Source organism: Lepisosteus platostomus, unplaced genomic scaffold (genome assembly GCF_059453375.1).
Source record: "Lepisosteus platostomus isolate fLepPlt1 unplaced genomic scaffold, fLepPlt1.hap1 Scaffold_30_H1, whole genome shotgun sequence".
Lineage (NCBI taxonomy): Eukaryota > Metazoa > Chordata > Actinopteri > Semionotiformes > Lepisosteidae > Lepisosteus > Lepisosteus platostomus.
In genome coordinates, this window is record NW_028291658.1 from 459,877 (window position 1) to 473,033 (window position 13,157).

General features: G+C 51.8%; 7 non-coding genes across 7 annotated transcripts; 2 read left to right on the plus strand and 5 right to left on the minus strand.

The window, feature by feature from the left end:
• Positions 1-343: 343 nt before the first annotated feature.
• On the minus strand, positions 344-459 carry LOC148634841 (U5 spliceosomal RNA). The gene has a single exon (XR_015933316.1). It is a non-coding gene; the product is annotated as a U5 spliceosomal RNA (small nuclear RNA).
• A 391-nt stretch (positions 460-850) lies between these two features.
• Positions 851-967, minus strand: LOC148634842 (U5 spliceosomal RNA). The gene has a single exon (XR_015933368.1). It is a non-coding gene; the product is annotated as a U5 spliceosomal RNA (small nuclear RNA).
• A 390-nt stretch (positions 968-1,357) lies between these two features.
• Positions 1,358-1,474, minus strand: LOC148634843 (U5 spliceosomal RNA). Its single transcript, XR_015933396.1, has one exon. It is a non-coding gene; the product is annotated as a U5 spliceosomal RNA (small nuclear RNA).
• Positions 1,475-1,865: 391 nt separating this feature from the next.
• On the minus strand, positions 1,866-1,982 carry LOC148634844 (U5 spliceosomal RNA). Its single transcript, XR_015933328.1, has one exon. It is a non-coding gene; the product is annotated as a U5 spliceosomal RNA (small nuclear RNA).
• Positions 1,983-2,376: 394 nt separating this feature from the next.
• LOC148634845 (U5 spliceosomal RNA) lies at positions 2,377-2,490 on the minus strand. Its single transcript, XR_015933331.1, has one exon. It is a non-coding gene; the product is annotated as a U5 spliceosomal RNA (small nuclear RNA).
• Positions 2,491-10,632: 8,142 nt separating this feature from the next.
• Positions 10,633-10,704, plus strand: trnag-ucc (transfer RNA glycine (anticodon UCC)). The gene has a single exon. It is a non-coding gene; the product is annotated as a tRNA-Gly (tRNA).
• An 888-nt stretch (positions 10,705-11,592) lies between these two features.
• Positions 11,593-11,666, plus strand: trnan-guu (transfer RNA asparagine (anticodon GUU)). The gene has a single exon. It is a non-coding gene; the product is annotated as a tRNA-Asn (tRNA).
• Positions 11,667-13,157: the final 1,491 nt, after the last annotated feature.

The following is a 13,157-nucleotide window of genomic DNA, read 5'->3' on the forward strand; positions in this document are numbered from 1 at the left end:
CTGCCGGTCGTGGTTGGCAATACACATGGCCTTACAAACGAGCCAGTGGGGCCCGTTCAGCTCCGGGCTCATCGCCTGCGGCTCACGGCTTGCGAGCGTGCCCAATCCGTGCGATAACTCGGAAAACACCCGGCCACACTGTGCCGGAAACGACGCACTCTGGGAAGCCGCTATGCAGGCATGGTCCCAAGATAACCTGCGGCCGGACACTTCCCACCCCCAAAGAAAAGCACGCCAATCAGACGGCCGGAGACCGAGGACTCGCGGAGCAGACGACCACAATCACCATTACAAGAGCGATTGCGAACGTGCTTGGTTTCTCTCTTTGACCAACCCAGCTGCGACCCACCCGAAAGCAGAGAAGCACAAAAATTGCATGGAACTCATTCATGCTCCTCTCCACGGAAATCTTTAGTAAAAGGCGAAAGATTTGTACGAGATGAAGAGAAACCAGAGTGCGTGGCTGCACAGCTGCAGGAGCCCAGGCCGCCTTCAAGGCCTCTGCCCTGCCGGTCGTGGTTGGCAATACACCTGGCCTTACAAACGAGCCAGTGGGGCCCGTTCAGCTCCGGGCTCATCGCCTGCAGCTCACGGCTTGCGAGCGTGCCCAATCCGTGCGATAACTCAGAAAACACCCGGCCACACTGTGCCGGAAACGACGCACTCTGGGAAGCCGCTATGCAAAGCGAGGTCCCAAGATCCCCTGCGGCCGGACACTTCCCGCCCCCCAAAGAAAAGAGCACCAATCAGACAACCGGAGACCGAGGACTCGCGGAGCAGACGGCCACAATCGCCATAACAAGAGCAATTGTGAACGTTTTTGTTTTCTCTCTTTGACCAGCCCAGCCGTACCCCACCCGAAGGCAGGGAAGCGCAAAAATTGCATGGAACTCATTCATGCTCCTCTCCATGGAAATCTTTAGTAAAAGGCAAAAGATTCGTACGAGATGAAGAGAAACCAGAGTGCGTGGCTGCACAGCTGCAGGAGCCCAGTCCGCCTTCAAAGCCTCTGCGCTGCCGGTCGTGGTTGGCAATGCACCTGGCCTTACAAACTAGCCAGTGGGGCCCGTTCAGCTCCGGGCTCATCGCCTGCGGCTCTCAGCTTGCGGCCGTGCCCAATCCGTGCGATAAGTCGGAAAACACCCAGCCACACTGTGCCGGAAACGACGCACTCTGGTAAGCCGCTATGCAAAGCGAGGTCCCAAGAACCCCTGCGGCCGGACACTTCCCGCCCCCCAAAGAAAAGAGCGCCAATCAGACGGCCGGAGACCGAGGACTCGCGAGCAGACGGCCACAATCACCATTACAAGAGCGATTGCGAACGTTTTTGTTTTCTCTCTTTGACCAGCCCAGCTGCGCCCCACCCGAAAGCAGAGAAGCACAAATATTGCATAGAACTCATTCATGCTTCTCGCCGCGGGAATCTTTAGTAAAAGGCAAAAGATTTGTACGAAATAAAGAGAAACCAGAGTGCGTGGCTGCACAGCTGCAGGAGCCCAGGCCGCCTTCAAAGCCTCTGCGCTGCCGGTCGTGGTTGGCAATGCACCTGGCCTTACAAACGAGCCAGTGGGGCCTGTTCAGCTCCGGGATCATCGCCTGCGGCTCACGGCTTGCGAGCGTGCCCAATCCGTGCGATAACTCAGAAAACACCCGGCCACACTGTGCCGGAAACGACGCACTCTGGGAAGCCGCTATGCAAAGCGAGGTCCCAAGATCCCCTGCGGCCGGACACTTCCCGCCCCCCAAAGAAAAGAGCGCCAATCAGACGGCCAGAGACCGAGGACTCGCGGAGCAGACGGCCACAATCGCCATAACAAGAGCAATTGTGAACGTTTTTGTTTTCTCTCTTTGACCAGCCCAGCCGTACCCCACCCGAAAGCAGGGAAGCGCAAAAATTGCATAGAACTCATTCATGCTCCTCTCCACGGAAATCTTTAGTAAAAGGCGAAAGATCTGTACGAGATGAAGAGAAACCAGAGTGCGTGGCTGCAGAGCTGCAGGAGCCCAGGCCGCCTTCAAAGCCTCTGCGCTGCCGGTCGTGGTTGGCAATGCACCTGGCCTTACAAACTAGCCAGTGGGGCCCGTTCAGCTCCGGGCTCATCGCCTGCGGCTCTCAGCTTGCGGCCGTGCCCAATCCGTGCGATAACTCGGAAAACACCCGGCCACACTGTGCCGGAAACGACGCACTCTGGGAAGCCGCTATGCAAAGCGAGGTCCCAAGATCCCCTGCGGCCGGACACTTCCCGCCCCCCAAAGAAAAGAACGCCAATCAGACGGCCGGAGACCGAGAACTCGCGGAGCAGACGGCCACAATCACCATTACAAGAGCGATTGCGAACGTGCTTGTTTTCTCTCTTTGACCAACCCAGCTGCGACCCACCCGAAGGCAGGGAAGCACAAAAATTGCATGGAACTCATTCATGCTCCTCTCCACGGAAATCTTTAGTAAAAGGCGAAAGATTTGTACGAGATGAAAAGAAACCAGAGTGCATGGCTGATTAAGGCCATTTAAGGCCTTAATCTGGCAATTAAGGCCCACACCGATCCTGAGCCTCAGAACTCCGGGCGCAATTAAGGCCCAAACCAGTTCTGACCTTCAGAACTCCGGGCGCAATTAAGGCCCACACCAGTCCTGAACTTCACGGTAAGGGTCCAAAACCCGTTCAAAAACTCCACGCGCAATTAAGGCATAAACCAGCTTCGAACGCCTGTACACAATACCGCGGAACCCCTGCCAGACCAAATTCTGGGCTTACAGCAAACAACCCATTACATACACCGGTGTCTTCCCCGGGCCAAAGGAATTCAGAAACTCACGTTTACTCCGTCATCTCGGGCGATTCTCGCAGGGAGCAGAGATTTCCCAATCGGTCAGAGAGAGTCGGGACTTTTAAATAAAAGAGGAGTCCTTACCTCTTAGTTATGTGCGCGCTGACCATCTCTCCTGCCGATGGGAAGTTCTGCGCCTTCTGGAGCATCCGCCGACTACGCCAAATTTGTTGTAACAGAAGAAATAAGGTTCTTGATCCCGAGATGAAGTAAAACAGATGAGTTTATTGCATGCAAGGAACAATAAAGCCAAAGTCTTGTTTCCCGCAAGAAACAACAAAACCGAAGTATTGTTCCCCGTACTGTTACAAACTTTTGGGTTATATAGTGTTTTCTTCTCCGTTTCTGACGTCACTCGGTCTGATGGTAAAGAGGGGGGTTCATGGTATTTGGCCAGTTTACGATGTTCTGGACAAATGGTCAGTTTAACATTACACCCAGGGGGGTTCCTAGCTTGCATCTGCAATCCTTATCAGTTAACCCCCCTTTCCTGCCATAAACCCCAGTTTGTGACTTGAAAGTCTAAACCCCCTACAGAAAGGATTAAATTCAAACCCCCGTCTCCACATCTTTCTTCAGTATCTTAATAAAGTGAAGGAGCTGCCCCTTCGCCAAGGCGGTGTGGGCAGAATGGACAACATAATGCAACTCCTGGAAACGAATGCGGTGCTCGGCTACCAGTACATTCTGCTGGGGCTGGCACCTACCGGACTGGACAGGGGGACGCAGTTCCTGATGTGGCTGCTGCTGTCCCTCACAAAGAAAGGCCTGTGGGACGCGAGGAACAATCTCATCCGGCACAACAACAAGTGGGGAGCGAGGGAGCTGGAAGAGAGGATCCTGGCGGACCTCAGGAGGAGGATGAAGCGCGACGTTGCTAAATGGGGTTTCCCCACGGCAAAGGAGCGCTGGAAAGGCCTATGGACCCTGTACAGGGATTAATGGTTTACAGCAAGCGGTAGGGTTTGGAGGGACTCTCATAATAGTGCAAATCCGCCCACCCTTGCAAGGATTGATAACGGACAATCACCGCCGTTCCGCCGATGTTTTAATTTTGTGGAGTGTTATCGTGTGAGATGTTTCCTTTTGAGATGTGTTTTTTTTTCTGAATAAAGTATATTTTATAAGAAAAAAAAAAGATTGTACCATAAAGATTTCCATGGAGAGGACTATGGTTTCCTGCAGGACTATGCCGGTAGGAGGACCAGGTTCCACAACTTCAAGGGGCTGTGTCGAGGCGATCCACAGTACTGTCAGGACCAGCCGTGGCAGTTTTAGGATTCCCATTCTGGAACATAGATGAGGCACATGGTACAGTTCCACTATCATTTTGAATATATTTTCCTAGCAGGACCTACAGTACAGTACCTAACTACCTGCAGCTACAAAGGGGCACCCCCCTCTTTGATCGGGTTTGGACGTTTAACCCTATTCTGTGTTCTCCGGCGCCATTTGAGGTGGGCGATACAACCGGAGGTGGTTGCGATGCACCCACTTGTAGACCAGAGATTGCCTTCCCTTCTCAATCTGAATTCGATAAGCTACCGGTGATACCTTATCGACAATCTCGTGGGGTCCTGTCCAACTGGGTAAGAACTTCCGGGCCACCCCTGTGGGTTTGGCAAATTGGAAGTACAGGACCTTGTCTCCTACTTGGAGTTCCTGGTTAACTGCCTTTCGGTCATAGTATGCTTTCCTACCCTCTGCACTCCTTCCCAGATTGTTCTGGGCAAAAGCAAAGGTTGCCTGCAGATGTGCTCGCAGGTCTGACACATACTGATGGGCCGTAGCAGCCCCCGTCGTGCTCAGGTCCTCCACCCCATAAAGACAGTGTAGGGGAAGAGTCATCTTCCGACCTGTCATCATCTCAAAAGGTGGGACCCCCGTAGAGCAATGGGGCTTACCTCGGATGGCCATCAGAACCAGGGGCAGCTTAATGTCTCAGTCCCTACTGCTGTTGGAGACAAACTTTTTGAGCATACTAACCACCGTTCGGTTTGCCCTTTCTGCCTGGCCCGAGGATTGAGGGTGGTAGGAGATATGCAACTGGGTCTTGACCCCAAGCATATTCCACAGGGTTGCCATTACTGTAGCTGTGAAATGGGTTTCCCGATCCGAGACCACGGTCAGGGGGAATCCCCATCGACTGAACACATGGTTCACCAACAGCACTGCAGTTGTCTCTGCCGTGTCGTTGGGTGCTGGGAGGCACTCAATCCATTTTGTGAATGCACACGTAACAGTGAGGAAATATTTGTTCCCTCTGGATGACCTCACCAGCGGCCCCACCCAATCCATTTGAAGATTGGACCAGGTGAATGTCATGCCCTTTTTCTGGAGTGGTGCACGGTGCAAGGGCCGTGATGGTTGGAACTGGCTACACGTCAGACACCCCTTTACATACGCGGCGATGTCTTGGCCCATGTGAGGCCAGAATGCCACCTGCTGGATAGTGTCGTATGTAGCCTTGATTCCCCGGTGATCCCCACAGGGTTCGTCATGAGCGTGTTGGATCATGACCCCCCGATGACAGTGGGGAACTACCCACTTTGGGACACCTTGTGCAACTGGTACACAAACCAACAACCCCTTTATAATTTTTAGGTTGTCTTTCACCTCTGCCAGCTCCTTCAGCTCCAGAGACTGGCTCAGCACCTGCTCCGAAAGAGGTTGACGCACTGGGTCAGCGATATGCTGATACATTTGCCCAATTGCTGGGTCCTGTTTCTGCATTTCCGCAAGATCGGTGTTAAAACCCTGTGACCCAAGCACTACAGATTGAGGGTCAGCTCCGACATCCTGTCTAGCCCTGCTTCGGGTGACCGCCTTGACCTCAGCCACGAATTCTGGGGGTAGCCATTCCTGCTGGAACTGCCAGGGTTCACCCTCTAAGGCGCCAGATTTGGCCAACCGGTCGGCCTCATCATTCCCGTCTTTGTCGGGTCCCTTCACCTGGGAGTGTCCCTTCACCTTCCTCCAGTAAACCATCATTCCAGCCTCGGTCGTGAGCTTGTCACTGGCCAGGAACAACTCTTTGTTCTTTACTTCCTTGCCCCGGGCATTTTTCATGCCGTTACCCTTCCAATACGGAACGTGAGACACGAAGCTATGTCGGGCGTAGTTCGAGTCACTACAGATGACAAACTGTTTAAGGCCATGTGTCAGGGCCTGCTGGAGGGTGATCAGCACCCCAGCTACTTCCGCATACTGACTAGTCTTTGGTCCTAGCTTATAGCGGGTCGGCCCACAGGGAGTATTGTCTTGCCAGACTACTCCTACCCCTGCTAGCACCTGCTGTTCGTGGCGAAAAGAGCAACCGTCAACATAGGCCATGGGTAAGCCCTGGCCCACGTTCTCATCGTAGTACCGATGATTGTTCGGTAGCTCAGCAGCGGGAATTGTTTCTGGAGCTTCCATGTCAGTGTCACAGCCGTGACACACTTGGCCCAAAGCCAGGCCCTGTCCCAGGTACATTTTCTTGCTTTGTGCATAACGTACCTCTATCTCATAGCCTTGTAGGGCCATCATTCATGCCACAATCCTGCTATTTGACACCCTGCCCGCTTTCAGTCTCTGGCTATGCAGGAATGTCACAGGTTGGTGGCAGGTTTCGATGATGATCTTTTGTCCCCCAACATAACTACGGAAGTGTTCTACCGACCAGACCGTAGACAACAGGGCCTTCTCGCAGTCCAAGAACTTTTGCTCCACTGGGCTCAGGGCTCGACTGGCATATGCCACCACCCTTCACTCTTGGTTATATTCCTGACTCAGAGCAGCCCCAAGGCAGTGCTCTGAGAACCCTGCTTCAAGGTAGAAGACCTTATTTTTGTCAGGGTAGGCCAAGCTCGGCGCACTACCGAGTCTGCGCTTCAGCTCCATCACAGCCTGTTCTGGGGAAGGCCCCCACTCAAAGGGCACGTCTTTCTGCAACAGCTTGTGGAGGGGCCTTGCTATTTCAGCGTAATCCTCAATGAACTGCTGGGAATAATTACATACTCCCAGAAAGCTGCGCAGTTCAGACAGGTTAGTGGGCGACTTCATATTCTGGATAGCTTGGACTCTGCTGGACTGTGGCTGTATGCCTTGGGCTCCAACCAACAGTCCCACGTACTCCACTTGGGTCCTACACCACTGTCCCTTAGCCAGGGACAGTTTGGCCCCTGCACAGGAGAGCTGGGTCAACACATGCCTGATCTCGGCCATGTGTTCTTCCCAGGTCTGACTCCTCATCAGAATATCGTCCACATAGACCAGGTTGCCCCTGGCGGCTGCATCACTCATGGCTTTGTGCAGAAATATGTTGAACTCCGCTGGGGAGTTGGAATACCCAAAGGGGCATCGATTCCAGGTGAACTGCCTGTTTCCAAAGGAAAAGGCCAGTTTGTACTGGTCTGTTGGTTCTACCTTAAGGGTCCAGAACCCATTGGCCACATCCACTGTGGTGAAATATTTCGCTGTTGTCACCTTGGCTAACTCCTGATCTAGGTAGATCATTGGCCATCGTGACAAAGGAACCTGTTTATTCAGCTGCCGGTAGTCAATGGTCAGACGCCATTTACCATTGGGTTTCAGCACCGGCCACAGTGGGGAGTTATAAGTGGAGTTACACTCCCTTATGATCTGACGCTCTAGTAGAGCATCCAACGTCTGCTTTATGGACTCGTATGCCGTGAGGGGAATGCGATACTGCCTGACATAGGTTGGGCGGGCGCCAGGGGCCGTTGGAATGCGCACTGTGTTCAAATCCGTCACCCCGCAGTCATAGGCGTCCCGTGCAAACACTTCCCGGAAATCCTGGAAATTCTGACGCAGCTGCTGACGCTGGCTTTCCGTTTCCAGGGCATCTGCCTTGCCAACCTGTTCCTGTACCTGCTCTAGGAACCCCGCTTTTGACGGCATGGCGGTATCCCGGGTCGTACTCTCGGCTGAGTGGTCCATCGGAACACCTGCGTGTACTGTGTACACAACCATCTCATCCTTATCGCTAAGGTCCACCCTGCACACCTCCTGGTTGCAGAATCCCTCTATTGGCATAATTGCAATCATCCGCCGGGGGTAGGTGTAGTACACCTGCTCGGTTCCCCCCTCCCTGGCCAAGGGACCAGGGAGCTGCCCCAGTACTGGGATGGCTAGTTCGAAATCATAGAAACCATTGTCAATTACCAGTCCCATGTCAGTGCGAGCAGGGATTTTGACATCTTGTTTTGCTATGTTCTGCACCAACAGGCAGGTGGCTCGGCCATTCCGTTCCAGTCTGGGGGTACAACAGACTGCTAGGTTCAGTCTGATAAACTGAGCTGATGGTTGGAAGAAAACCATCTCAGCGTCCATTCTCTGTCCCTTCTTTAGGACAAGGCGTACTGGAAACCCTGCTGTTGACGCAGGAACGATCAGGTCCGATTCGTTTACTACCTGGCAGGCCTGAGGAATCGTCTGACCTGACCGAATGTTCTCGGGGTCACCGCTTAGAGAGTGGGCATCTGGGTCCACCCGTGTCCACAGCACACTGTTTACTGTGTCCAGCTGGGCGCCCAGTCGAACCAATAGGTACTTCCAATAGGAAGTAGTGAGCAAACTTCCTTTTTCCGATGGAGATGGAAGCTACACAGCTTCCTTTGCTCCAAATGGACCTATGAGATGGGGGTGCCCACCACAGAACCTGTGACTGCGTCACCAGGGTCACTTGACAGCTTGGCGACAGGTCCTCGAACAGACCTTCACTGATTATGGACTTCTCAGAGCTGAGGCTAAGAATTACATCATCAACCTGCACTTCTGCCACCTGGACCCCCTCCCACCACCATGGGGTGGTATTCCTGGACCCCCTGAGGTACCAGGGTGCACAGAAAGGACTCCCATTCATTACCGGACAGGGAGATCCACTCTTCTTCAGGGATGAAAAGGGGGTGTGCTTTACCTGGCGGGTCAAGCAGCTGCTTGGAGCACTGCTCCTGTAGTTGGGAGACCGTGGGAGTGCTGGCCTGGGCAGGACTTCCCTGTAGTTTTGGAAAGCAAGAAGAGACATTTATTCTCGTCCAGAGGAACCAGGAGGAACCTCCAACTCAGCTATAGTGTTCAGTGGGCACTGTGTGATCACAGCATAACCACTGAATCCCCCTTTTTGCTGTGCAACAGGCTTAGGGTTTTTGACCTGAGCCCACAATTTTCCACGCTGGCAGTCCACCAGAGGCTCCAGCCTGTCAAGCAGGTCTTGGCCAATGAGTAGTGGCTCTGTTTTAAACCTAGAGATGTAAACAGGATGCACCACGTTCATTGGCCCGAACCTAAGTGCCACCCACACTCGGTGTGTGATCCTGGCATGATCCTGGGTATAGCTGGAAATATCTATCTTACACGGTTCTACCTTAAGTCTGATGCCTTTTCCTTTCGCTACTCGTTTGAGCTCGCTGAGTAGATCGGCTGACATCAAACTAATTTCAGCCCCAGTGTCAATCAGTGCTTCTCTATCTAAGACGTTTTCAAGAGAAACCTTGATATAAATACGCCTTGCTTTGCCTTTCTGGCTGAGATTCCCTAAGAATTGTTGGAAGCCTGCCTTTTCTTTGACTTCAGGGGCGGGGTCAGCGCCCAACTCAGAGTCACAGCCTTCTTCCAGGCAGGAACCCTCCCACCCAATCAGATAGACTGAGGGAGGGGCTTGGGACGGATCCCCGCCTCCTCCAGTGAGAAGGGGCGTGGTCCCCCTAAGCTCATTCACACTTCCGGCATTCGGTGCGGAAGGTTTACCCTGTCCTGATCTCTCAGGCAGGGCTTGTTCAAGCCTGGCCAGGCGGGCTGCAGTCGACTCCCTTCGTCCAGTCTTATGATAGACTCTGCCTGAGCCCTTGCCTTCCCCGTAGCGCTCACGGCGGCTCTGACGCTTAGTGCGGTCCTGCCTGCCTATTTTGCGCCGGGGCTTAGCGAGCTCAGGAACCTCAGCTGCCTCGAGCTGAGGCGAGTCGTCAACCCTGCTGGCTTTAGTGGCGAACACGGCCGTTTTAGCAGGTTTTCGCTCTGAGGAAGCAGAGACTTCAGCTCCCCAGGCTTTTTGAGCCAACCTTCTAATGTCAGCCATTTTCATCGCTTTTGCATCAGTGTGCATCACAATCATTTTCCTGACTGAGGGATGCAGATTAGCAATGAATAAACCTTTGAAATTCACGTTCTCTTCGCAACCCTCTTCATTCCGCCCTGCAAAATAAGTGCGCCTAAGCCTCTGATAATAGTCGCGAGGGGCTTCAGCTTTTTCGTGCTTAATATGGTGCACAGCGGCCACGGCAGCTATGGGATCGATAAAAGCCGAAAATTCTCCGATCATTGCCTGACACAGCTCCTCAAAGCTATTACAGACCTCCGGTCCTTGTCTAGACATCCACGCAGGGCAGTCGTTGCTCCGAGGGGATCTACCAGCAGTCCGGCTGGCTGGTAGAAAGTCTCTATGCACAGAGTGGGACCGCGAGTCCTCACAAGTCACTCTTGTGCCTGGGAAGTCCAGCACTGCTTCTGAATAAGCTATTCAGGTTGTCTATGAGGGTCCAGCTGTAGGGTCCAACTGTCCAACACAAACACAATCTGTAGCGTTTAGCGTGACATAGTCTTGCAGGCATCGTGCTGTCTCACTGCAATATTATACCGCTGGAGGAAACAGTCCATCTGGCCATGAAACTCATTTAAACGTCTAGCTACAGCAACTAACAATATCATGATTTATTCAGGATGTGTGGAATCAGCACGTCCCGGAGACAGCTTCCGAAATCGTGAGCATTCTCTGGTGGTGTCCTGCAGGGCTTTTGCAGGTGTGTGTTGGTGGTATAGTGGTGAGCATAGCTGCCTTCCAAGCAGTTGACCTGGGTTCGATTCCTGGCCAACACAGTGGCGATTGGTTTCAAATGTTGTCATGAGCCTTGGATTGTGACTAGCAAAGCGAAGCCTTTTGAAAGAGCTAAAGAAGTGCAAAACGGAATTGAAGGAGAATCTTACAGGAGATTCTGAGCGGTGTCTGCATACACGCAGTCCGATACGGGAGCTGAAAGCTTGAGCTACTCTCAATGTCATGCTGCCTTTCCCCGGAGTAAATCTGTTACATTGAAAGAATGCTTCTGGCAGGTTCAAAAAGGGACCCTTGTTAATTGGAGAAATCAATGATTTCGAATGAATTCTGTATGCGTTAAAAGACAGCTATACACAGAAAACATGCAGGACACTGCTCATGATGTTTCCCGAGCCGAAACACAGTGCGTTTTTCCAAGCCATCTGACAAAGATTGCCCACTGAAAACTGCAGCAGTTGGACATGAAAAGTGCACGATAAATGCCATTTCTCATCATTTCTCTTGGCATCAGTTCTGCTATCAAATGGGACGGAGGCAACGGGCTCAGAGAGCAGGTTAAGTGCACACCGAACGCAGATGTGTCCAAGTGTCTGTAAAAGCGCGGTGCTCCGCTGGCGCTGTTCCCTAGTGGCTTAAAGTGCCTGCCTAGTAAGCAGGCGATCCTGGTCTGAATACCAGCGGTGCCTCTCTCCGTGTCTTGTTGTGCCGAATGTCTCATTTCAGACAAACATGTACAGCTTGGTTCAGTTTAATGCAAGAATTCATTTCCTTTCTGGAATAACTTGTTTTTGAAGAAATCCATACAGCTTGTGAAAGATGAAATCCATTTCTTGGTTGTCAGTGGAAAAAGATTGCCGGCTGCAAGAAGCGCAAGTGATTGTTTTCTTTGACCAGAAACCTGCAAATGTAGGGAGCACAAGCAGCTGTCAGTCTCTGTGGCACAATCGGTTAGCGCGTTCGGCTGTTAACCGAAAGGTTGGTGGTTCAAGCCCACCCAGGGACGCATGTCTCAGTTTTTCCAATGTAAACATCATCACCGCTAAAGATGATGGCGCAGAAGGCTCCACAGTCGAAACGTTGTGCTTCTTTTCTTCTTTTTTCAGCATGGAGTAAACCTTTGCTTGATCCTTTGCAGCCTACGCATGCTGACACAGCTACCTTTCTCTTAACGCGCCTCAATCATTATTCACCAAAACCATCAGCAGAATGTGTCGCCTTTGTGGTGATGTCACTCCTCTGCTTCACAAATGTCCTTAGTGACGGACCATTTCTTTCTGCCATTTTTCCGGAGCGGTTATTGATTGCTCCATCATTTCCCTCATACTTTCCATCCCTAGATTGAAAAAAAAAACAGAAACAGGCTGACAGGACGACAATCAAATTGCAAAAACTCATCAAAGCACTCAATAGAGTATTTGAATCCACAAGTAGCTACGAGCAACTTTGTCCTGGCTTGCATGAAAGTCGGAAAATGTCAAAAAGAAAAAGATGGTGGCTTTTTCATATTTGTTCTTTTATTTTTAGTTCGTTGGCTCTTCTGTCCATTGTCCTCCTGCCTGGCTCTTGACCTGTGACTGTCTGAACGCACACAGTAAAATTTCATGTGGGGGATTTGTCCTGAGCCTCTGTGAAAGACCCACCCACCCCCATAAATAACTGCTCTAGAAACACATGAATGCAAAACTAAACCACAGCTTAAAGAGGAGCTTGTCATGACCGCCAGGCAGTTAAGACCAACTCATAAGCGATCTAATCAGCACCAGCAGTGGGTGATTATTAACAAACGCCGCCGCACGAGTTTACCCACCTGCACACACTCCACCGTGCGGTACGCAGTGCTATTTTTACCATCTTTACCTGCTTCCCGCTGCTCGGTATTGAGTCTGCTCCTTGAGAGCTCTACCTGGCGTTTTTCCATTACCTCGTTTATTCTGGATATTGGACTCCCCTTCTGCCTTTTCGACTTTGGACCTCGCCTCTCACCTCGGACTGTTTGCCACCAGTGTTCTCCCTGGGTTACGACTTACCTTACGCCTCTTGACCACGAAACAAAGCAAAGCAGAGCAAAACAAAACGAACAAACGAAAACCCTCACGTCCCACACTTGCATATAACGCCGTTACGTGCCCAAGCGGTATTGTATGTCATCCTAGCACTGCACCCCGGGGCGTACGGTATATGGGAACGAGCACACGCCACGAATCGTCTCGAATCACTCCCTACAGCTGTAAGGAGCTTTGAAGCGTGCACCCCCAACATTCTTCTTTGCGCATCTGTGAAAGGTAAACTCTTGAGCAAACTCTGAACCAGCTCTAAGGAAACTAATCCGATTAGACGTTACTTTGACTCATCCTTTAAGGGACCCTTGTTAATTGGAGAAATCAATGATTTCGAATGAATTCTGTATGCGTTAAAAGACAGCTATACACAGAAAACATGCAGGACACTGCTCATGATGTTTCCCGAGCCGAAACACAGTGCGTTTTTCCAAGCC